The 26,649-nt window shown below is 41.2% G+C and overlaps 1 protein-coding gene across 1 annotated transcript in view; it reads left to right on the top strand.

Moving 5' to 3' along the window:
- Window positions 1–26,649, top strand: part of LOC145979413 (lachesin-like) — a 287,347-nt gene that overhangs the window by 77,395 nt on the left and 183,303 nt on the right. The window lies entirely within an intron of this gene.

The following is a 26,649-nucleotide window of genomic DNA, read 5'->3' as shown; positions in this document are numbered from 1 at the left end:
GTCCTTGCTGATCCTTGGCTTGTCTATTTTCCAGTCATTTTGTTTGGACCGTCTTTCCGTCCTTGCTGATCCTTGGCTTGTCTATTTTCTAGTCACATTGTTTTGACCGTCTTTCCGCCCTTGCTGATCCATGGCTTGTCTATTTTCCAGTCACTTTCATTGGACCGTCTTTCCGTCCTTGCTGATCCTTGGCTTGTCTATTCTCCAGTCATTTTGTTTGGACCGTCTTTCCGTCCTTGCTGATCCTTGGCTTGTCTATTTTCCAGTCACTTTGTTTGGACAGTCTTTCCGTCCTTGCTGATCCTTGGCTTGTCTATTTTCCAGTCACTTTGTTTGGACCGTCTTTCCGTCCTTGCTGATCCATGGCTTGTCTATTTTCCAGTCATTTTGTTTGGACCGTCTTTCCGTCCTTGCTGATCCATGGCTTGTCTATTTTCTAGTCACTGTTTTGACCGTTGTTCCGTCCTTGTTGATCCTTGGCTTGTCTATTTTCCAGTCATTTTGTTTGGACCGTCTTTCCGTCCTTGCTGATCCTTGGCTTCTCTCTGTCCCCGTCACTTTATTTGAACCTTCTTTCTGTCCTTGCTGATTCATATGACTACTGGAATCTGTCCAACTCAGCGTCAGTTTGAACCGACTTTCGGATACAATTTGGTCATTTTCTTCTCCATGATATACAAATTCGCTTTGAGAGTCATCGGAATTTATGAACAAGAAATTGAGGCTCTCAAATAACCTCATCATTGCTTGTTAGTTTTCAATGGACCAATGATATCTACGCTTTGCAGCTCCCCACTACTAAAAAGCAGCCAATTCTACCCGTTGTTATCTTCTACTGTACCCCATTCATTCAGTGTTGCAGTCTCATGCCTCCTTTCCATCTGATTTATTGATATGGTTTATTTTGCTTTCTTCTTCTGCCACTTTTGGCAAATCGCGAAGATAAGGATGAACGATGAAGCGATGAAATTGATGAATGGACACTCACAAAGAACACTTATGCCCAGGTCGTCATTCTAATCTGGGATCCCTAACGTCGTAATGCGCTGTGCTAACCACTCTGCCACGGAGGTCGGATTATTTGTGCTTGAATTGTCGTTGTTGGGGATTGTATCGGCTCCTGACAGCATATAGCCAGTCCTCGTCGTCGCCTTGTAATCAAGGCGTCCCGGGTTCGATACCCGGTGGAGGCACATGGTGGTTTGGATCCCACTTTAAACTGTGGGTCTAGTCCCGATTAGCCTTTCTGTGCATAAATTGGACTTAAAGCAACACTTCATATAGCCAGTCCTGTCAACTTGTGAAAGCGATATTGACAGGACTGACTTTCAACGAGCTATGAGATCTAAATGACCGAAAGTCTTGAAAATAATTGTACATGTCATATAAATTTTCTTAGATTCCTTCTTTAGAATCATGACCGACAGTCTTACCAAAATATCGTGAAGAAAACCTATCATGCATGAGTATTCTAGATGGTGGGACTTACGGCAGCGAGTGCCACATCGTAGCCACTACGTCGCGGAAAACGGTTCTACTTACGTGCGGCGTCATCCTCCTTTTAACCCAAGAGTGTTCGTTGGAGACAATATTGCAAACCGCAGGACTAAAGCTTTAAAGATCTCCTTTCATTTCAATCTTGGATTCTTAGTCACTTTCCAGCAAGAAAAAAAAAAGAATTATGGTTTAAATGGAAGACCTTGTACCTTTAGGACGCTGGCGAGGGAGAGGGTTCTTGGCTAAGTCCCAGCTTTCGCCCCCCACCTCAGCCCCCTGGCTGGGATCCACGACGCCGGACTGAAACACAATTCATGCCCGCATTGATTGCGGGACTACCCCGCTATTAATGTGGCCATTCAAATTGCTCCCTCCTGCGTAAGCGACATGAAAATTGAACATCCTGTATTTTTGTTCCTCTGCATTCCTGAGAGCGGGGGAGGAGGGGGTTCGGGTGGAACGGGGAACGCTTTACTTTCCATGTACGTGGCACTTCCGGTCGTGAACAAAGACCACTTCCGGTTGGGTTCCGTTCGTAACGTTACAAATTTTTACCTATTCAGATGGTAATCGAGTTCTATCCGATACAATACCGTTACATAACGAGAGGTCAGAGGTTGAAAAATTATATTAACAGGTTGTTCATAAGAAAGTGTACCTATTTCGTGCATAGAAACAACGGAAGTGTGCGAATTGATAAGGTTAACCCTTGGTCATTCAGAGTCCGTCGACATACGCTCGGAACTCTGACCCATATTACGAAATCCTAGACCACTACGATCCATCCAGCTTAAACTCTCGCCCAGTAAGGGTGTTATTGTAAAGATTTACAATTTCTGCCGCTACTCACCTAATGGCGCTGATGCCTGACCCGTTTGCTTATATCAAAGACGCTTCTAAAGCAGGCGAACTTCACGATTGAGAGACTTGTGATTTAAGTATTTAGTTGTTTCAAATATTTCTCTTGTTGAGGAAACCATAACATTTGCGTCCTCATCGTTAAGGAATAACAATTAAGTATCCACTCACTATCAGAGTAAATGCACACAGGTGCACATGCAAAGTCCTCTAGCGGAGAAAAGTGGAGTTACAGCCAACACAGGAAATCGTATTTATGACTGCCAAAGCGCCCGGCTGGAAGGATCACAGCGGGCGATGGAGGAAACTCAAGATAATTTTTAAATTGAACAGCTGCTGCCATCTCGCGAGAGTTCCAGAAGTTTCACCCATAACTCATCTGATTCACTTCGATTGATTTATTTTGCCTTACCTTTCTGCCACCTTTCGATAATCGCGAAGGGGAGGATGAACGGTGATAATATGAGACGAATGATGGGATAATCACAAACATGTATGATGATTTAACTTCTTTAATGTCGCTTTAGTTTAACTTTTGGCTACTCGTGCTAAGATGGAATGGATGATGGAACCAACACAAATGGAGAGCACTCAACACGAGCCCCACAGAGAGTTATAGTGGTCGTGGATCCAGACGCCAGTGCCTCGTTAGACTGCAAAATGTAGTCCAGGGTGTGCTACGTGGAAGGGACGTTTACATTTGGGTGTTTTGCCGATCCGTAACTCAAGTTCATTCGAGCTCTTCCCCGATGGCGTAGTGGTAACGTCGTCGCCTTGTAATCAAGGGGTCCCGAGTTCGATACCCGGTGAAGGCACATGACACAATGGTTCGGATCCACTTTAAACTGTAGGTCCAGTCCCGATTAGCCTCCCTGTGCATAAAGTAGACTTAAAACAACAAATCAATCAATCCATTGGTCTTGCTCTTGCTCTAAGCTTTCATTTAGATACTACAGAGCATTCCCTGACATTCGCTACGAGACTCGGCGGCAAGCGGCCCGGCGTAAGGGCTTGTCTTTTCCGGTGAACGGGGTCCGCGACAGTCGCTAGAGTCGGTTATTATAATTACAGTTTTCAGATTGTGTACTAACCTTGACTACAGAAGGTGTTGAAAATTGTCCCTCTGCTGCAACACATTCCTGGCATCTCCGAAGGAAATTTGCATTTACACGTGCAAGTTCGTCTACTGTAATTCTCCCGATTTCTCGTATAATATTCTTTTTTAACTCACGGATGGTGTGTGGATTGTCTTTGTATACTTTATTCTTTAGATTTCCCCATTTTTCTTTCCACTTTTATTCAGAACTGACCCTGTTACTCTAAACTTCTTTACGAGGTTTAATATAGTGGTCCTATGTGGAACGGGAACACCTGGAAATTTCATTGCAAAACGTCGTCGCACTTTTCCACAATTCCTCTTTCCGAAGATAAATCCTTTGTTGTAATGTAAACTTTTGTGGTGCCATATTAAGCCACAATCTTCAACACACGGACACGACACAACACAACTTCCGAGGGAGGATTATACTGGCGTCAGTCTGCAACGTCAACAGAAAGGGAAAGAGAGCGAAGGCAGGGAGAGTGAGAAAAACAGACTGTAGCGAGCGACTGCCGCGGACCCCGTTCACCGGGAAAGACAAGCCCTGACGCCGGGCCGCTTTCCGCCGAGTCTCGTAGCGAATGTCAGGGAATGCCCTGTAGAATATTATTAAACGCAAAATTGTAAAGCATTTTGGGGGACATTGTGTGAAGAGAGAGAGAGAGAGAGAGAGAGAGAGAGAATATGAGAATATTGGCAATCACAACCACCAAATCACCCTTGAATCTATCCGAATGTAATTTTCTGCCGACAGAACTGCAAAATATTACTTCGTCTCAAGTGCTAGTTGGAAACACTGCTTTTCAAGCACGGACGCCGCTCGTGTTACGAAATTAGCCACACTTACAACGCTAACAACTTGACGAAGTTTGATATTTCAGAGCTATGAAAGAAACCGGAAGTGCTTCGTGCACCGTTTCCGGTTTCGCACAACAAGAAAACTCTCCTTGGAAACCATCAAACATCAAGAATCGTGAAGTTTGTCCCACACTCGAGAGAAAGCAAGCAAAGTTATGAAGATGAAGGACGCCTCACCACGGGGAATATTATAGATCGCAGCAAAACGCAAGAGCAAGGTTTACGATCGTTCATCATATCTTTCCGACGTCCTGCTTTTAAGGGAATTGTTCTGCATTTTTACAGAAGAGGAAGAAGATAAGACAAACGAAAGCCAAGACGAGACTTTCTCTCTCTGTCTCTTTACTTAAAGTTTCTCAATAAACGGAAGACAACCGTTAAACAGGTGCTTACGTCACAAGCGATTTATTCGTACTAACACATCCTCGCAATTTTTGAGTTTATGGGTTCGAGTCTCGCCCTGGCACAGGCGTCACTACTCGCTCAAATAGTCTACGAGAGAAGTTCTGAGAATCCTTACACGCAGACAGAGTGGATAAAGGAAAAGAGATGAAAAGGATGGTAAATAGAGAGGGAAATAGACAGTGATGTGCGTCTACGCGTAAACGACGATAGTCTACATTCTACACGTAGACTATTTTATACACGTAGATAACGTAATCTATGTAAACAACATGATGAAAGGTGATAACGTAGCAAAGGCCGTCGTGGAATAAAAAGAAAATTATACTGCGTATCAGTTGCTGATGTGTGAGGAGAACTTTTCATACTCTTTCTTCCATATAAGAACAATTTCTCACCTAGGATAAAACCTAACATAGGAAATATTCTAGTGTTTTATGGGGAAAAGATCACTCTTGTCTCACGACTGCCATCTGTTGTTGTGTTTTGCATACCATTTATCTTCTTCCATAGTTGGTGAGAGAAGAGAAGATAAATTTTGTTGTAAATAGGATTCTTTTCAGTTCGTTAGGAACCAATATAGTTTAAAATGTCACTTTCCTTTCATGAAACCCTTGAAAATTAATTTTAATGCATTTTAGATTGTCTACGTAGTCTATGTAAACTACGCGTAGATTACGTGTAGACAACGCATGTAGACGTAAACTTATAGTCTACGGCACATCACTGGAAATAGAAGCAGAGAAGCAGAATAAAGAAGGAGAAAAAGGAAAATAGTGAAACAGAGGAAGGACTGAGAGAACGCAGCAGAAATAGAAATAGAGTAAAATAGAAGGATAGTATATAATTGTGTATATGGAGAGAGAGAAAGATGGAGAGAATAGGAAGTTAAACACACGAAGAAATAAAGAGAGGAGAAAAAGAAAGAAGGAGATAAGAAACAGAGGACGGAATAAAAAAGAGAAATGGTAGGATAAAGAAGAAAAGCAAGAAAAACAGAGAGAGAAGCTAAAGATAGAGAAACAGAGCAAGAAATAAATAAACAGAGGAAAGGATTAAAAGAGAGAGAAATAAACAAAAAGAGAACTGGAAGAAAGAAAAAAAGGAGAAAATTAAAGACATAGAAACAGAAAGAAAGAAACAGGGAAAGAGATAAATAAATGCAGAGAAAATAAGAACAAAGAATTAAGACGGAGAAACAGTGAAACATAAGAAAAAATAGATAGAGATAAAAATAATATCAGCAATCGCAACCGAAGCAGAGACCATCCATTTTGCATCTCATCTATCATCTATTCCTGCTCAAAATTGTGACTAGAGGAGCACAAAGGGACGTACAGTAAAGAAAATTCAACATCTGAGAAAGAAAGAACTTGAGCATTCGGAGTCGGAGATCTTTTTAGATAAACACTCATTCTGTGCTTTTTCTTTCCTCAATGTTGACCCTCCCCCGATAATGTTATGCCTGACACTGTCGCTCTGCAATCAAGAGAACTCTTGATCGATCCCTGGGGAATGCGATTTGGTTGGGATCGCACTTTAAACTGTAGATCCAATATTCATTACTAGGGCCTGGGACTTTATGTTATAACATATTTTTCATTTGGCTTCGGATCTAATATTGGGGTGAGATCTTTACATATCTGATGAAAATCATCCGAAATAAACAAACTTGACAAATCATATTTTGACATATTTCACCAATTTCGCGTTTTTAAAACATGTTTCTTGAACTTTGTTATAATAAGACATATTTCTACATAATTTCGTAATTCTCTCGTACATAATCGGTTATTTCATATTTTTTTCTTCGTAGCTTTTAGTACAACGGATATTTCATATTGTCGATGGAAGGATATGGAAAGCCAGGAAAAAAGGTGCCGTCTTTTCTTAGTACAGAACAATAATACCCCACTTTTTTTTATCCTGCCGACAAATAGCCATGCAAACATTATTGAGGTAAAATGTTCTCTTTCATTGTTGCACGGGAAGTAAAGAAGTTTCGTTCTCATTTCTTTGGCTCTTTCGCTTTTCACAAAAATCAGTCAAAAGTAAAAATAACATTCGGTACATTACAGCCCCTACTCTACTCTATCGGGTATGGGAGAAATTCGAGAGTACTGTTGTGCATATTTTTGGCTTCACTGGGAATATTTCTGACATATTTGTAATTTTTCATGACATATTTTCAAATTTATATGACATAATCACATACATATTTTACACTTTTATAGGACATAAAGTCTCGGGCCCTATTCATTACCCTACCTGAGCACAGAGTGCCTTGAACGATGAACAAAGTTCATTTGAGTCGCGTTTGTGCATCTTTAGGTTAATCACGGTGATGAGGATGAATGATGATGAGAAGAAATTGATGAAGGGACATAAAGAAAGATTTGAACCGAGAGCCTTCGAAAAGGAGATCGTTAGTCGACGCTTTGGTCATCTAGGTGGCGTTAGACGGTCAAAGATCAACTTGAACAATGGAGTAAGGTAGAACTAGCTGATTCGCAAGGGTACAAATTAGGTGTAAGGAGAGCAGCGAAAACTCTAAACATTAAGACCAGTATACAGCGGAGCAAGTGTGGGAGAGACGCGTGCGTTGAGGAACCGTCTTATTGACGGAACCTCCTCATGCTTCTACTGACAAGAGGTTTCCCACAGCATGAACGCAACCGACTAAGCCTCCTGCCTCGCTCACTTCCTTGTACAACGCTACAGTACCGCTGTTGACTCTGAAGTCCATACGTGCATTCAGGAGTTCTCTTACGCCAATACAACGGGTTGACTATGCCTGGAATAAGTCGCGTGACGGAACCAGCATGGAAATAAATTGTTACTAAGGAAAACGCAGAAATTTTGAGTTTTAAGTTTTGGTTGTAGTCCACTTTATGCACGGAAAGGCAAATCGGAACTGGACCTACAGTTTAAACCAGGGTTGTTAAAGGTCCAGGAATTTTAAATAAATTCAATTCCGGTCCAGGAGGGAAAATCAGTAAGCGTAAATGGGTTTTGGACCGTAATTAACCTTTTTATCTGTAAAGTATTTCAATTCGGTCCAGGTACCTTTTTTCGATCAATTTAAATACGGTCCAGGAACCTTTTTTTCTGAATGGATTTAAATACGGTCCAGGAACCTTTTTTCTGAATGGATTTAAATACGGTCCAGGAACCTTTTTTTCTGAATGGATTTAAATACGGTCCAGGAACCTTTTTTTCTGAATGGATTTAAATACGGTCCAGGAACCTTTTTTTCTGAATGAATTTAAATACGGTCCAGGAACCTTTTTTTCTGAATGAATTTAAATACGGTCCAGGAACCTTTTTTCTGAATGAATTTAAATACGGTCCAGGAACCTTTTTTTTCTGAATGAATTTAAATACGGTCCAGGAACCTTTTTTTCTGAATGGATTTAAATACGGTCCAGGAACCTTTTTTTTCTGAATGGATTTAAATACGGTCCAGGAACCTTTTTTTCTGAATGAATTTAAATACGGTCCAGGAACCTTTTTTTCTGAATGGATTTAAATACGGTCCAGGAACCTTTTTTTCTGAATGGATTTAAATACGGTCCAGGAACCTTTTTTTCTGAATGAATTTAAATACGGTCCAGGAACCTTTTTTTCTGAATGGATTTAAATACGGGCCAGGAACCTTTTTTTCTGAATGAATTTAAATACGGTCCAGGAACCTTTTTTTCTGAATGAATTTAAATACGGTCCAGGAACCTTTTTTTTCTGAATGAATTTAAATACGGTCCAGGAACCTTTTTTTCTGAATGGATTTAAATACGATCCAGGAACCTTTTTTTCTGAATGAATTTAAATACGGTCCAGGAACCTTTTTTTCTGAATGGATTTAAATACGGTCCAGGAACCTTTTTTTCTGAATGGATTTAAATACGGTCCAGGAACCTTTTTTCTGAATGGATTTAAATACGGTCCAGGAACCTTTTTTTCTGAATGAATTTAAATACGGTCCAGGAACCTTTTTTCTGAATGGATTTAAATACGGTCCAGGAACCTTTTTTCTGAATGGATTTAAATACGGTCCAGGAACCTTTTTTTCTGAATGGATTTAAATACGGTCCAGGAACCTTTTTTCTGTATGGATTTAAATACGGTCCAGGAACCTTTTTTTCTTAATGGATTTAAATACGGTCCAGGAACCTTTTTTTCTGAATGAATTTAAATACGGTCCAGGAACCTTTTTCTGAATGGATTTAAATACGGTCCAGGAACCTTTTTTTCTGAATGGATTTAAATACGGTCCAGGAGCCTTTTTTTCTGAATGGATTTAAATACGGTCCAGGAACCTTTTTTTCTGAATGGATTTAAATACGGTCCAGGAACCTTTTTTTCTGAATGGATTTAAATACGGTCCAGGAACCTTTTTTTCTGAATGAATTTAAATACGGTCCAGGAACTTTTTTTCTGAATGAATTTCAATTCGGTCCAGGAACCTTTTTTCCGGAAGAATTTAGGTTATGCCCGGGAATGTTTTTCCTCACATCAATTTAAATACCTTTTTTCAATGAAACAATACGTAACATGGACCGAATTTAAATTATGCTAGAAAAAAGATTCCGGTCCTGCAGCGGAACCCAATAGAACCCATTGGAATTTATGGGTTTTCTGGGCCTTTAACAACCCTGGTTTAAAGTGGGATCCGAACCACTATTTCCCTCCATGGATATCGAACCCGGAGCCCCCTTGAGAAAAACGCGACGACGTTACCACTACGCCATCGAGAAAGTCTGGAAAACGCGAAAAAAGCGACCAAATATGAAGAAGGGGTAACAGCGGATAGAAATAAGTTTCAAATTAATAAACACGAACTAGACTAGAGACGATTATAATAATATAAACGAGATGGTAATAATAACGGAAAATCACAATATTTTTCCCCAATCTTTCGATACGGCAGGTTGTAAAGTAAGTCACAAGTGACTTGATTTTCGCGTCGCTAATCGCTAATCGCGACGATGAGGATGAATGATGATATCATGAAATTCGTAAAGGGACATATACAAAGGAAACCCGTGCCTAGGTCGGGATTCGAACCAGGGTCCCCTCGCATGGAAGCGTGGTGCGCTAACCACTCCACCACGGAGTTCGACACCTTGATCAAGGATTACCCCGGATCGCTATTGTGTTGAATATTATCTTCAAGGTGCAGAAAAAACCGACCTCCCTGCTGGGGTGGTTAGCACAGCTCGCTACGACGCCAGGGGTACTGGGTTCAAATCCCGGTCTGGTCATGTGAGTGTCCCTTCATGAATTTCATCATACCAGCGCTCATCCTCATCTTCGCGATTAGCCAAAAGTGGCAGAAAACGAGGTAAAATAAACTAAATGAAGCAAGCAATCTATGTCCAGAAATATTGACTTTTCATAAACATCGTAGCCGTAGCCAGGTCTTCACAATAACTGCAAGTTTTTTCTCATCTTCACTTCTTCACGACGCAGTAAGCATTCCTAGCAGTCAATATAAGAACTAAGAATTTGGAGAAACTTTCATAGACCATCTTTAGGACAGAGAGATTATAACATCCTGATAATGCTCCCCATTTTTAATTTTTTTCTGTTCTCTTAATTTTCTCCAACTCTAGAGCAATCTACACAGCATCCGTAGCAGAAGATATCCCATTAACAGCCGGCCGGTCTCCGCACTTAGGCTTTCCTCTTCTGAGGGACATCTCCCATTTCTGCTCCTACGACACCCAAAGGACCCTCTTCACGTAATAAGTGACGTAATACCCATTTCCCTCCCATCCCATCATTCATTGCGGTTAAATGCGGCTAATACGACGTAACTCGAACTAAAAGACTGCCGTGAGGAGAAGTTGAATCCGCAAGTTCACGTGACAATGTTTCTTTCTCTCCCCCTCCCCTCCTCTCCTCCTCTATGTAGCTGAAGTTTCAAATGTTACTGCTGGGATTGCAATACGACAATTAAAAAATTTCATTTCCCCTCTTTCTCTCTCTCCCTCTGTCTCTCTCTCTCTCTTTTATTTCGAGCTCGGTCTTCTGTCTCTTGCGCGCGGACCGTAACGAAAGCAGCCGTTTTTGGCAACCCTGCAAATGGGATTTGGAGCGAATTCATTCGTTGTTGAGTAAAATAGTATAATTTCGTCAGTGTTGCCAGATGCATTGAAATGTTCAGAAACCGTGAACAAGGTTGCCAGGTTCGTCAAAAAGCAATTTCAAGTCAGAATTTCAGGCTTATCTCATTTTAACTACGACATGAATCCTGGAAACTTCTTACCACTCTGATTCGGTCATACTACGGTGTGCATGAAACTTATTTCAGCTTACTTTGGAGGCTGATTCCCTACAATTGCTAAGCTTCATTTGTCTCGTTTTTAGGGGTGGCATTTTCGGAAGACATGCAAATGTCAACCTCTCGTCCATGTAGTACACCCTGGATTGCATTTTGCAAACTAACGAGGCTCTGGTGTCTCACAACCAGTATAATCCCCTGTGGCACTCGTGTTGCCTTGTCCCTATATGTTTGTGGTTGTTCCTTCATGTCATCCTCATCTTCGCGATTAGCCAGAAGTGGCAGAAAAGCGAAGTTTTGGTTTCAGTTGGTGTTTTGAGTCCACTTGATGCACAGTAAGGCTAATCGGGACTGGACCTACAGTATAAAGTGGGAAACGAACAACTTGTGCCTCCACCGGGTATCGAACCCGGGACCCCTTGATTACAAGGCAAAAACGCTATCAGTGCCTAGAAAAGCGAAATACTTTAAAGTAAATCAATCATATGTTTGTGTGTTTAGTTCTCGTTCCTGCCACTCGTGGCGCTGTGGCTTATGCTAACTGAAATTGATGTTCGTCCCAGTTTCATAAAGTTCGTAAAATGAGTAAATAATTTGGGAAATTTCACACTAAGGTTTCAGATTTCCTCGCTAGTTCCTGGAGGTTAATCAGCATTATAACAATTGAAGGAAATCCGACGAAATACATTTCGAACTCGGGCGACTCGGATTACCAGCAGGTGACGCTAGCACTTGGGTTCCCATTTTTTAAATTGATACCTTATTAAACTTAAGTCATTTGTTTGCAGATCATCCTTCCTTAAGGTAAATACGTATCCAAGGAGATGCTGCAACTCTAGCATAAAGAGGCAAGATAACAGTGCCAAGAGGTAATTAGAGAAAGCGAGAGCGATAAGATAAACGGAAGCATCAGCTAAGAGAGCGCGTGCAGAGAAGAGTACAAGGCTGTAACAGCTTTAATAGGATCGCAGACATATTGAGATCGTAATTTGATAAGAAAGTAAGGAGAAGCGAGATGAGAGTATGAAAGGGGTGGAGACTTGGAAACGAGGGGGCGGGTGTGCTTTGAAAAATGAATGAATCTCGCGGGAAACTGCAGGCCCTGACAAGCTTGCTCTATTATTCTCCAAGAGCTTCTTCTGCTGTAATTTGATACTAGCACCAGTGCCGTACAGGCCACCCCAGCAGTTCTGTTATTGTTATAATTGTGATATAAAGTGAAGTTATACACTAAACTGATACGGAAACCTGTCAGTGTTGCACTATGCAGATATTAAAAGTATCACAGAACTCAACACCCGAAATCACTCATGCAACTACGTATTTCCTGATGTTCATAATCAATGAACAAAATTGCAGTTCTCAATCAGGAAATATTAATTACCAAACATCATTTCCGTCATTGTTCCGTTGCTATGTGCTTCGTTTGCTCTGTTGCTAGGTCCTTCATGGATCAGTTGCTGTTTCCTTTGTTGGCTCCGTTGCTATGTCCTTTGATAGCTCCGTTTCTATGTCCTTTATAGATTCGTTGCTATGTCCTTTGATATCTCCGTTGGTATGTCCTTTGATAGCTCCGTTGATAGGTCATTCATGGATCCGTTGCTATTTCCTTTGTTGGCTTCGTTGCTATGTCCTTTGATAGCTCCGTTGCTATGTCCTTTGATAGCTCCGTTGATAGGTCCTTCATGGATCCGTTGCTATTTCCTTTGTCGGCTCTGTTTCTATGTCCTTTGATAGCTCCGTTGCTATGTCCTTTGATAGCTGCGTTCCTAAGTCCTTTGTTTCCTCTGTTGCTACCTCCCACTAAATAAATCCGTTACTAGGTCATTTGTTTCCTCTGTTGCTAGGTCCTGTTGATAACTCCGTTGCTACGTCCCGTTAATGGCTACGTTGCGAGGTCTCGTCGCCAATGAAATCATATCCCCATTTCTTCAAAGGTATACTTCCAAACCAAACTTCAATATATCGATATACATAACTGAAAAATGAATCTATGAAAAAGTGGTATTCGAAAACAAAGGGTGTTTTCCACATATGCTATAGTCACGTGAGATTAAAGTCACTTGTAGTGTACCAAGTGCTTTTGCTGCAAATCTTGGAGATGAAGGAAGTTTTATTAAATTTCTTCTGTCGTTACATTTTCAGAAATTCCTTATCTTCCCTATCTGGACCATGGCTTCAAAAACGAATCTCTCCAGGATTTATTCTGTCCTTAACTTTTTCCTCGCCATTGCTCGCCACAGAATACCTTCTCTGAGGCACCTCCACAAGACATATATCATATCTGTCTTATCTAACTACCACACACTCGTCGCGAATTAGCAGACATGGAATATTTGCATAAAATCATCAATTTATGGTTTACCAATTTTGATCTACGAGTCCCCACCCAGCTAACCCACAACCTAAATCTCTTTCACAATCCCACTACAAGGCCCTCCCTTCTACAGCAGTCTCTTTCTACAGGATTCCTCTCTCATGTAATAACGTACCTCCAAATGTTAGCATATTCTTTCCAGAGCACAGTTTCCGATAATTGTTAACAATTTATTTACCATATTGTAATCTATTCTTTCATTGTTATTTTTGTTGTCTTCCTTCTGTTACTGTAAGGGTAAAGTTCCCCGCGCATATGGAACCGTGTCATGAAGACACATTTAGGGGGTGCGGGGGTAGACCCCCCACATTCTTGATCTCCGCCATTTTGGACGTGATGTGATCAGCACCACGCTCCGTCCGCCTTTCCTTTACGTCAAAGGGTTGTCCCCAGGTAGCCATTGATTTAGAGGCTGAGTGAGCCCCATAGTCGCTTTATCCTGTTACTGTTTCAGTATAAAATGGCCATTCAGTACTCTATCTGAATGATAGAAAAAAAAATAACATTACTCCGCGATAAGAAATAATAACATACAACAAGTTTGTTTTTACATAATGTGTAAATTCGTTACTTAATTATAGGAAACATTTTCTATTTTCAACTCCCCCCCTCCCTCGCCCCAAACGCAACCTCTCTGGCTGTTGAATGACTGCCTCGCACACACATACAAAAAAAACGAAACCATGTGTGTTGAAAAAAACACGGTGTATATGGTGTCGTTGGGGAATTCCCGTCCCCATGGCATCCAATCAGCTTCACGTTGCTGCCTGCACGTAGTCCGTGTGCCAAATGCAATTTTGGGACACACGAAGCAATTATGAGTCTATAAATATTTACACTTTTCCAACTTAATTTTAAGCTAATTTATGTATGTGAAAATTATCCCGGTTTTATATCGTGTAGCTTTTTCCTTTGCAAAGGCCCGGTGAGTCAGTTATTAAAAATCGCGGTTTTTCATCGTTATGTTCCAGAGACAAGGGAGATGTAATATACAGGTATATATATATGTGTGTGTGTGTATGTTATGTTCCAGACCATGGAGAAACCTGTAATATATATATATATATATATATATATATATATGTATATATATATATATATATATATATATATATATATATATATATATATGTGTGTGGGGGGGGAGGGTGCGTGTGTGTGTGTGTGTGTGCGCGCGCGCGCGCAGGCATGTAACCAGGAGAACTAAGGACGCTGAAGCCCCCTTAAATTCTACAAATATCTAATTTTAATGCTATTTTTATTGTTAATAACAGAAATAAAGTTATAAGCACACTAAAAACTGCATTACATTGAAAACGTTAGATATTTACTGATACGGTGGATCGAGTAGCAAAATGTCTCTATTTATGTAATAACAATAAATTTGGATTGAAATTGGTATATTCATAAAAACTTATAAACGTTATTGTTGTAAAATCTATGGCCTGACCCCTCTACAAATATTTCTGGCAAAGCCCGTGCTGATTAGGGATGATCCCCCCTCAAAATAAAATTCTATCTACAAGCCTGTGTGTGTGTGTGTGTGGGGTGTGTGTGTGTGTGTGTGTGTGTGTGTGTGTGTGTGTGTGTGTGTGTGAAAGACAAGAACGTCCAGCAGAGAGACAGATGCCATGTGTTGTTGCATTCCAAGACTGAGCATATCACTTGATCCCTAATATAACGATATTCCAAACTTTTTGTGAGAGGTGTATATGTACTATTGCTTTATGTACTTGCCTTTCAGAGGGAGTAACCTTCATTGCTCTACCTGTTATGTGTTTCCGTTACTTCCCCAGGCAAATTGTTTGCATTATAATATAAACACTAACAAAGGGCGGTCCGATCGAATTAAAAGACATTGAATAATTACCATACAAACAATGTTATATTATTTAGCATGAATATTGGAAAAACTCAGTTTCTTCTTCAATGATAGCCCAGACGTTCAGTTTAAGAATAGATAAGACACCTGAACCCAATATGGCCTATATCCTGTCGCAGCTAACTGTAGAGCAGAGCCGCGCATAGCGGTAGCGGAGTAGGACGGAAATCGAGTGGTTAAAGCGCAACGTTGCCAACCGTTACCGTACGCGTGCATGTACAGAAATTTCAAACTTTTGACGCCAAATGCACGGCTTGTCAAAATTTGCATTTGTTGTTTTATCCCTAATATATCCCTAAGAAATCCTTAATCCAAGCGTACGGACCTGTAGACAAAAATACGGTCCGTTTGCCATGTATGTACGGTATTATCGGTTTCAAAAGTTTGCAACACTGACAGAGCAAACCTGGAAAAGCGGGTAACTCCCGTCGTCCATTACGCAATCCCGTTTCTCTCACTCTTCATTGGTGGAGCCGTCTCCCGTCACTTCTTGCGCAGAGACTTGTTCTCGTTCGCCTGGTCTACAGTTAGCTGGTACGGGGTACAGTACCCAATATGTCCTATGTGGTGTTTCCAAGTAGTTACATGGTTAATTCAACAGATGACGCTAGTATGTCATTTAGACTATCCGAACAACGTGATTGAACTTGTTGAGTGAACCTAAAGTACAGTAACTTGAAGACAAAGAAGCGAAATAGCTGAACCTCGTGATTGTGTTCTACGTAATCTAATATTGTATAGTAAAGTTAATACCTACTACATCTTCCAAGTGATAGGAGTTTATATCTCTAGTACATATTATGATAGCTCATCATTTGTACTTTGCAACAATGTATTCACTTTAGACTCTAATCTAAAATACTGTTTATAACGATGGAAAAGAGAACACCACGTAAGGTGTACTCATTATGGCCTAAATAGGAATATATCGTAAAAGACATGCGCAAATGTGACATTTGTTGATCTTATGTTCACGTAGTGTGTGTGGAACTCACTAAGCATGATAAAGCACCTTTCATTATCTCAGACTGTGATGTGTAATCATGGTCTTCTCGTAACAGTTGTGACATGTGACACTCCCTTGTTTATTGGTTTGTGCAAATCTCATGTCATTATGTAAATAAAATGTAAATTTATCAATATACTCATCTACCTTTAAAAACAACATAGTTGTACTTTCTTTACAATTTCTGTTGGATATTTTGATGTGAAAGAAAAAAATATATGACTAGGCCATATTGGATAAATATGTACTCAATATGGCCTAAACGTAACTTTTTAGTAAAATCTTTCCTGCACCCATTTTATTATTTGCAATTGGCTCAAATTTTCAGGAAATGTACAGAAATGTTCCCTCTTTTGAATCTTGCCACTAGTTTGATCTCTCTGACTTTGTAAACCACTAGAAAGAATTGCAAACCTTAGGTAGGCCATATTGAGTTCAGGTACCTTATAAAGACTATTTATTTAGTGATTAAATATATGTATATACAAAATATTACAAAAGGAATAACGCCTACATAAAAAATGGCATGATCCAATTAATGAAATACTCTTTCTGAAATATATAAAGGAGTGGTTCGTACTCTGGGGTAGACCACACACAAACCACAAAACGTGTCAATTGACACATACGTGGGTTGTAAATAAAGTAGTGGCAACACTGTCAGGAAAAGGTAATGACACCGTGCATGTGCTATCAGGCAGTGGGCAATGTCAGTTTGAAGCCATGCTGATGTGTGTAGTGTCAAAAGTGGTCGGTACAGCGAGTGCTGTGGTGTATGTACGATGTTGGAATGAACACCATTTTCTGTACTGCTCTAAAACATGTTTTCAAAGGTAGAACAGTGATTGTGGATCAAAATCCAGGTTTGATCATGGTAAAAATGCACAAGAATGTGATCAAAACTTGCATGAGGCCAGAAGCAACAATAACTGATGGTTGCACAACAGTGACAATATCGGGAACCCAGCATGATGCAATTTTCCTCATGTTGAGGCAGTTCTCACGGACGCATCGCAACCTTCTAATGAAATGCACTTACCCATTATGCAACCATCAGATACGGCTAGGTATTTTTGCCACAGGCTTCATGCAAGTCTTGCTTACATTTTTCCCACAGGCAACCTGGATTTTGATCCACAATCACTGTTATACCTTTGTAAACATGTTTTAGAGCAGTACACAAAATGGTGTTCATTCCAACATCGTATATACACCACAGCACTCGCTGTACCGGCCACTTTTGACACTGCACACATCAGCATGGTGACATTGCTCACTGCCTGATAGCACATGAACAGTGTTATCACCTTTTCCTGACAGTGTTGCCACTACTTTTTTTGCTACCCACATATACGTGTATGTTGACTCCAATAACACATTAACGTGCATAAACTTCAAATTATGCACTTTATGGTGTGTCAAAATACATACAGAATGCATAAAAGGGCACTTTCATCAGCTTATGTTCCGTGTGATGCACTAAATATGCATCAATTTGGAAGATCTGACAAGATCATGAAGGATAACAAAATTGCACATTAGCAGTGTCAATTCATGCATTAAATTTCAGTACGCGTGGAGACATTTGAATTTACGTTAGTCGCAGGGGTCTTGAAGTTGTGTAACTGTTAGATATAGTAACGTCTCAAATTCATAAATTCCCATAAGAATGTTTCATTATTATGTCAAACCGAAGATCACATATTCTCTAGGCCTCCCCGATGGCGCAGTGGCAGCGTCCTCGCCTTGTAATCAAGGGGTCCCGGGTTCGATACCCGGTGGAAGCACTTACAGGTTCCGATCCCACTTTAAACTGTAGGTCCAGTCCCGATTAGCCTTACTGTGCATAAAGTGGACTTAAAACACCAACTCAACCAACCAACCAACATATTCTGTAAATTTGCTTTGAGGGTCTTGAAATATAGATTTGTGTATTATGTTCATTTTATATCATTTTGCTGAACTGGAAATCATAAATGTTCTCTATTTCATTTTTGCGTCGTTTGTCTTGTTAAAATATGTGGGCCAACGCTACCGGCTAGTTTCACCCGTCTCAAGATATTAACTAACAATTACTTTACATTGTGTTACTAACGTTGCGGTCTGTAGAACTAGATAACTCGCAACAACGTGGGATAACGACGATTTGTTGAAATACAGATGCATAAACCTTTTGTAGTGTAAACACTGAAGTTGTGGTATTTTTTATGGACCCCTGTACCTTAGTGTTAAGCATAACGTGATGTCACAAAGGTACTGGTTATGTAAGCACTACATTGCACCTAAATTGAGGATAAAATTCCCTTCAAAGTGAAATTTACGAAAACAAAACAGCCGATCTATGTGCTCTGGAGGGGATAAAAACGCTTAGCAAGTCAGGAATTGTATAACTTTTCAAAGAGAGGAGGGGATATCTTGAGCAACTAATTCAGCAAAATTGCACAAGTTCTTCGAAAAATAGTTTAATATAGAGCAACAACCAGCCACAGAATGTTACGATGGCATTTTTTGCGTAACTTGTTTCGAACTCCGTTACAGGTGTCAGTAATACATATGTTGATTTGATTTGATTGTATGTTTTAAGTCCACTTTATGCATAGTAAGGCTAATCGGGACTGGACCTACAGTTTAGAGTGGGATCCGAACCACTATGTGCCTCCACCGGGTATCGAACCCGAGGCCACTTGATTACAAGGCAATGGCGTTACCACTGCACCATCGGTGAGGCCCCTAATACAAATGTTGTTTACAACGGAAGAAATCTCTGCAATTGCAAATTGATTATACGTGATGAACATTTCAAGTTCTCCTTGAACAGTTTAGAATATAAACGTTGGCAACAGTGGCTGCATGACTCATGTACAGGGTGGCAATTAATGAAAATAAAACCGTCATAATTTCTGAACGGTTCGCGAGATGACGTCCAAACTGCGTGGCTGGCCACAGGGCATGATGGGAATTCGTATGCGTATGCGCATGCAACGTGTTGATGTCGGTCATTTGCAAGTGAAAATGTCCTGGAGGAGTATTTTGGGGACCGCATTCTGGCTCTGGGGCACCCAGAGGCCACTGGAAGGGGGCTATGTTAAGGACAAGGTGGACAGAAATAACCCCAAAAGCATTGCCGAGCTGAAAACTGCCATTCGGGAGGTCATCGATATTTCGACACTTCAGCGGGTCATGCAGAATTTTGCTGTTCGTGTGCCCCACATCATCGCCAGAGATGGCAGACATATCGAACATGTCATAACCTAAATCCGAATGTCTGTCTGTAGTGCCATTTACATGTACAATTTCCGTTTTATTTCATATAGTTCATTAATTGTCACCCTGTATCTGGAAACTGTGCACAACCGGAAAAAGAGTTCTCTGGCGGATAAGACAAGTAGATCTTTGGAAGTTTTCAAGGCCTGCCAGTTACCGATGGGCGCTTGCTGGCTCAAAAGCCAGGAAGAGAGTTCCTACTCGCTGACTTGCTAGGCGGGGGAAGGAGGGAAACCTGACCCGGCAACCAAGCGGGCATATTAAGCGAAATTGGTCCGCTGTTCAGGGCTCCATTCGCAAGTCAGATCGCCACCCTTTCCAGTTCGCTCACCCTTGTACACGATTGGAAGATAAATAAAGCTCACAAGGTCAGCAGCCAATGGAGAAGGTGGCCCATGTATGAGGCAAAAATTACGTTTAATTGGCAGTGCTTCTGGACTACTGCCAGTGGTCAGTAGGGAAAGCAGTACCGTAAATAGGACACGATCTATCCGGCAAAATCAGCCAGTTGGAAAACAAGCAGCCCGTTTAAGTAGAGAAGCGAATTTCAAATAATTCGGATCAAACGACGAATTTGGTAACCAGTTCTCGGCATACCCTCGTATATGAAGTTGGATACACTAGCTTCTTATCTGCAGGCACCAGGCTGAAGCACGGATTTCAGCGACTTCTCCCAATGCAACCTTAAAGCTCTTTTCAATTTGCTTTTTTTTTACATCCTCCGCAGTCTGCAATAATAGGCGAGCGAGAGAGAGAGAGAGAGAGAGAGAGAGAGAGAGAGAGAGATATCGCAGGGAAAATAGACGAATGGGGCAAAGGGACAAATTGCATTTCCACGTGATGCCTTCATCGCCAGAGAACTTGCCACTTCTCCTTTCTGCGGAGACTGACGAGGAAACTTTCTTGGGGGAAAAACTTGTTGCAGCTTCTCGGAAATGTTTCCTTATTCCCTTTATCTTTTATTTTTTTTCCTCTGCTCTCGAGAAGCACGTATGAAACTAATGACATTCTAGCTCTGACGAAAAACAGACCTCCCCTTGGCTTCTTTCGCTCGTACAGTATCAACAACAGGAGATCCAGAGAAGGACGAAGAGATGCTGGGAGACAGAAACAGAGAAGGCGCAAGAATGAAACATAGGGTGCGCGAGAACATGGAGAAAGTATAAGAAGGGACAGAAAGAGAAAGCGGGAACATAGACAGCCAGAGAGAGATAGCTAGACCGAAAGAGAAAAAGATAGTGCTTAGAAAACAGAGAGAGGGGGAGAGAAGGAAATAAGAAAAAGAGAGAAGCAAGAGGCCAAGAGAAGAGACAGAGGATGGAAGAGAATACAGAGAGAAGAAGATTGCAAGAGTAGAAAGAAAAGGGAGGAGCAAAGACAGTGCATAGAATACAAAGAGAGAGAAGGATAAAAAGAGAGGAAAAGAATTAGATCAAAAAAGGGAAAACGGTAGAAAGATAAGAACAGAGAGAAATAGAAAACGGGGAAGAGAAAAAGAGAGAAGAGAGTGCTTAGGAGACGGAGGAGAAAGAGACACTAAGAGAACTCGAGAAAGTGAAAGAAGAATACACGGAGCTTTAGGAGAAGATAAGGAAAAGTGAAAGAAAAAGGAAGAATTAGATTTGAATGGTTTAGTATTTAAACGCCGCGTTTCTGCCACTTTCGCTAATCGCAACGAATGGTCATAAGATAAAATGGATGAAGGGACATCACGAACATACAGGTATATGAACTACTTAAGTCTCACAGAGGGTGGATCCAGGCGCCAGCGTCTCGTTGACCTGCAACATAGGGTGTACTACGTGGAAGTAAAATTGACTTTTAGGTGTTTCAATGAAGGTCACCTCTTAAACCCCAAAAAGAGAAATATAGAAGGAACATGCGTGAAAAGTAGAGAAGGAGCTCACAACATAAACTAGAGATAGAGAGAGAGGAATCGAGAGCAAAGGGTGGAAATTGAGAGAGGAAGAAGGGTGAAATAAGGAAATAACCGAAGTGCGGAAAGGAGAGAGAGAAAGATGAGTGAAATATAGAAAAAGAGAGAAATTGAAAGCGAAAGAAAGAGGAAAAGGGAGAGGATGAAGAGTGAAATAGAGAAAGATAGAAAAATCGAGAGCAAAGCTGCGGAAAAGAGAGAAGAACAAGAGTGAAATAGAGAGAGACAGACAGAGAGAGAGAGAGAGAGAGAGAGAGAGAGAAATAGAGAACGAAAGTGCGGAAAAGAAAGGTAAGAAATAGAGTAATATAGAGAAAGAGATCGAGAACGAAATTACAGAAAAGAGAGACGATGAAAAGTCAAAGAAAAATAGAGATATCATGAGGGGAAGTACGGAAATGAAAGAGGAAAAAGAGTGAAATGGAGAATGTGAGAGAAAGCGAAATCGAAAGTGCAGAAAAGAGAAAAAAAAGAATAATGAAAGGAAGAGAGGGTGAAATAGAGAAAGAGCCGAAGTACGGAAAGGAGAGAGAGAAAGAAGAGTGAAATATAGAAAAAGAGAGAAATTGAAAGCGGAAGAGCGGAAAATGGAGAGGATGAAGAGTGAAATAGAGAATGATAAAAAAATCGAGAGCGAAGCTGCGGAAAAGGGAGAGGAACAAGAGTGAAATAGATAAAGAGCGAGAACGAAAGTGCAGAAAAGAAAGAGATGAAATAGAGTAATATAGAGAAAGAGAGAGAGAGAGATTGAGAACGAAATTACAGAAAAGAGAGACAAAGAAGAGTCAAAGAAAAATAGATTTATCATGAGGGGAAGTGCGGAAAAGAAAGAGGCAAAAGAGAAGTAAATGGAGAATGTAAGAGAAATCGAAAGTGCAGAAAAGGGAAAAGAAATAAGAATTAAAGGAAGAAAGAGGGATAGCGCTCTGTAAATAAAGAGTGCACGAGGAAATTAAGATTACGGAAAGAAAGAGAAACAGAGAACACGCAAGAGAAAAAGAGAAGATTCTGGAAAGAGAGAGAGTTTCCGAGAGAACGGGTGAATAGAAAGAAAGAGAGAGAAGACAACATTCCCAAACAATTCTCCAGAAACTGATATGAGGATCCTCCAAAAAGCCTCAATTCCTCTCACAGAGTGTTTCCTCGTTTCCCGCTCCAAATGGCAGAGGAAGAGCTGAAGGATAGAGGGAAAAGACGAGAATAATTCGCAAACGAAGAAGAAAGAAGTTTGGGTCGGTATACGTTCCCCGTCTGTCAACTTGTTATCCCGCACACTCCTAGAATTTTGAACAGTCAACAGCCAAGATAAATAAATTGTTTTAAAAGTTTGCTTCGGGAGATTCGAAGGAGAGGTTTCTTTGTAGTGTACTTAGGGAACTTTCCTGAAATAGAAGCCCAGATGTTAGCCGTGTATTGTACCCATTAAAAGCGGAAGCATTACGATCCTTTATGCAATTTACTTCAGCTATATGCAACCATTGATTTTAGAAAAACCGAAAATGAAGTATCATTTATTATACAGGTTGTCCCACAATTATTTGAACTACTTTAACTCTTGATTTTTAAAAGCTAAATTCTTGTACGACTTATTTGCAAAGTTTGCAAGTATATTATAGTTGTTCACTCGTAAATGTTGCCTGTCGTTGCCTACGCCTAGACACTCTTGTTTTTTACAAGTAGATACAAACTATCTTAGCCTACCCATAGATGCAGACAGTCTTTGTCTACGCGTAGATGAGACTATATTTGTCTACGTGTAAATGCAGTCTGTCTTTATCTACGCGTAGATGTAAACTGTTTTTCTCTATACGTAGTGGAAACTCTCTTTGTGCGGAGATTGTTTTTGGCTACGCATAGATGCAAGTTGTCTTTGTCTGCGCGTAGATGCGAACTGTCTTTGTTTACGCGTAGATGCAGACTGTCCTTGGCTACCCGTAGTTGTAATTGTCCTTGTCTACCCGTACTTGTAGACTGTGCTTGTCTCTCCGTAGTTGCAGACTGTCTTTGTCTACGTGTAGATGCAGATTGCCTTTGGCTACGTGTAGACGCAGACTATCTGCGGATACGCATAGATGCAGACTGTCTATGGCTATGCATGGATACAGACTGTCTTTGTCTACGCATAGATGCGAACTGTCTATGGCTATGCGTGGATACAGACTGCCTTTGTCTACGCATAGATGCGAACTGTCTATGGATACGTGTGGATACAAACTCTCTTTGTCTATGCATAGATGCGGACTGTCTATGGCTACGCGTGGATACAGACTGTCTTTGTCTACGCATAGATGTGGACTGTCCTTGTCTCTCCGTAGTTGCAGACTGTATTTGTCTATGTGTAGATGCAGATTGCCTTTGGCTACGTGTAGACGCAGACTGTTTGTTTACGCATAGATGCAGACTGCCTATGGCTACGCGTGGATACAGACTGTCTTTGTCTACGCATAGATGCGGACTGTCTATGGCTACGTGTAGATACAGACTGTCTTTATCTACGCATAGATGCGGACTGTCTATGGCTACGCGTGGATACAGACTGTCTTTATCTACGCATAGATGTGGACTGTCTATGGCTACGCGTGGTTACAGACTGTCTATGGCTACGCTTGAATAGAGACTGTCTATGGCTACGTGTAGATACGTGTAGATACAGACTGTCTTTGTCTACGCATAGATGCAGACTGTCTATGGCTACGCGTGAATAGAGACTGTCTATGGCTACGTGTAGATACGTGTAGATACAGACTGTTTGTCTACGCATAGATGCAGACTGCCTATGGCTACGCGTGGATACAGACTGTCTTTATCTACGCATAGATGTGGACTGTCTATGGCTACGCGTGGTTACAGACTATATATGGCTACGCGTGAATAGAGACTGTCTATGGCTACATGTAGATATGTGTAGATACAGACTGTCTTTGTCTACGCATAGATGCAGACTGTCTATTACTACGCGTGGATACAGACTGTCTTTGTCTACGCATAGATACGGACTGTCATATTTGATGCCTAGGTACACACAGTCATTTCGGTGGCCGAGGCCGTTAAGTGGTCAACGTTTCGATCTCGCCAACGAAGGTTTCGGGTTCGATTCCCAGCCTGGGCGTATCCCTTCATCAATTGCATTTAATCATCACTCATACCCGTCGTCACGACTAGCCCAAAGTGGAAGAAAATCGACGCTAAATAATAATAAGTAGGTAGACATGAAGTTCAGTGTCTGCACTGGAAACAAATTCCAGTTTCACGTCCTCAGCCGATGCCACCTCTTCTCCTGATGCTACCCAAACATAGATACCAGCATCTGAATGCAGATCAGCGCACCGGTGCCTGTGGTGGGAGGTGGCAGAGGAATCTATCTGAGATAAAAATGACCGCTTCTCTCAAGGAATCAAAGCGAGACGGGAGATCAGAGACGATTCCTGAGAGCAACCAGAAGCAACACTGGTCCAGATAGAAGGGAAATGGGATGCTGCGTGCAGTCAGTTGGAGCACAGCTGAGATTAGAGCGTCGAAAATAATTAAATTCCTCAGAACGAGAGAATCCTGGCAACAAAAGCCCTCATACGGGGTAAGGAATATTTTCAGGGGCGCCTTTTGAGTTCGTCCGGGCGCGGTTTCAGTCGAGAGCGCAATCTTTATGTAGTATCATGGCGGTGTAGGAATTCCTCTCAATTAATCCGTGTTCGCTATTTACAGGATTCGTAATTAAGCATTGGCGTTACGTCCTCGCGTACTCTTGCCATTAACGTCGTAACGAAAATGGATACCACTCCCCATTGCTCCCAAACCGCGCATGCGCGTAAGTTCGTTCAGTCTTTAATACGCACGCATAAAGGGCGGAAGTGCGCCCTGGGGTCGAATGTGCCGCGATGTTCATTTGTTCCGGTAATGCATCCTTCTCGCCACCGAAAAAGGTCACGTGAACACGCTAATGTACAATTGTAATCACCCCCATCAATGGAAAATTGTTTCATATATCCGCACATGTATTACAGAACGAACTAATAACCGAAAGCTATTTTGACAGTCATTAGGTTTGCTTGGAAATATTGCACAACCCTTTTTTTTCCTCCCTGTAGGGAATCACGTGTCGATTTTTTCGAACAGTTGGATCAATCCATGGTTACTAAGACACTGATCCTATTTGAGTTGTCGTTGTAAGGTCTCTTTATGTACAGATAGGCTAATCGGGTCTGGACCTACAGTTTAATGTAAGTTCCGAACTACGAGGGATTAACGGAAAAAAAGGTTACAAAGCATATAACTTTTGTTTGATTCACTGTAACTTAACAAAACTTTATGTGTAAATTAATAACATGTTTGTCATGTTGCGAGTTTGAGGACTTCGGATTCTGACCATGTATACCCGAGAAGCGGACATTTAAAATGGTGACTCGTCTAGAAAATTGGTCAAGAGTAGAAGTGAGGGCAGTGGTGCGGTTTTTGTGGGCCAAAAACACTACACCTGCTGACATTCATAGGCAGATTGTGGAGGTATATGGGAAGGGGACAATTTCAAGGCAACATGTAGCGAAGTGGTGTCGTGCCTTCAAAGAAGGACGGACCAGTATTGTTAATAACAACCCTGGACACAGCGGTAGGCCCAGTACCTCAACCACTGACGTGAACTGTGCTCTTGTGGATGAGTGTATTCGTGAGGACAGAAGAAAAACATTACGCTCAATATCCAGACATTAGACATTGCCAGAACATGAATCTAGGGCTCAAGAAAATTAACAAATACTTCAACGCAAACATTATTTTCCGCTTGTTTCATCCGTTTTTGACTTTCTATGTTCTAATCTACTTCACCACTGAATTCCTGGTGAAATTCTGAACTGTGCTCTTGTGGATGAGTGTATTCGTGAGGACAGAAGAAAAACATTACGCTCAATATCAGATGAGCTGAGACTACCATTTGGTTGGCTGGCCACCATTATCTGACATGTGATGATGTCAAAAGAGCTGCCTCACGGTGGCTACGAGAACTTGACGCGGATTTCTGTGCAACCGGTATGGAAAACCTCATCTACCGTTGTGACAAGTGCTTGAACAAAAAAGGTGATTACATCGAGGACTAGTGTTGAGTGCCGTCCATCATCAGGTGTGTTGATCTTCCAGCTATGTCTAACACATACGCCATAATAGGCTTTGTAACCTTTTTTTTCGATCATCCCTCGT

Source organism: Lepisma saccharinum, chromosome 26 (assembly GCF_977018435.1).
Source record: "Lepisma saccharinum chromosome 26, izLepSacc3.1, whole genome shotgun sequence".
In the NCBI taxonomy this organism is placed as follows: domain Eukaryota; kingdom Metazoa; phylum Arthropoda; class Insecta; order Zygentoma; family Lepismatidae; genus Lepisma; species Lepisma saccharinum.
This window is presented reverse-complemented; position numbering and strand designations above follow the sequence as displayed.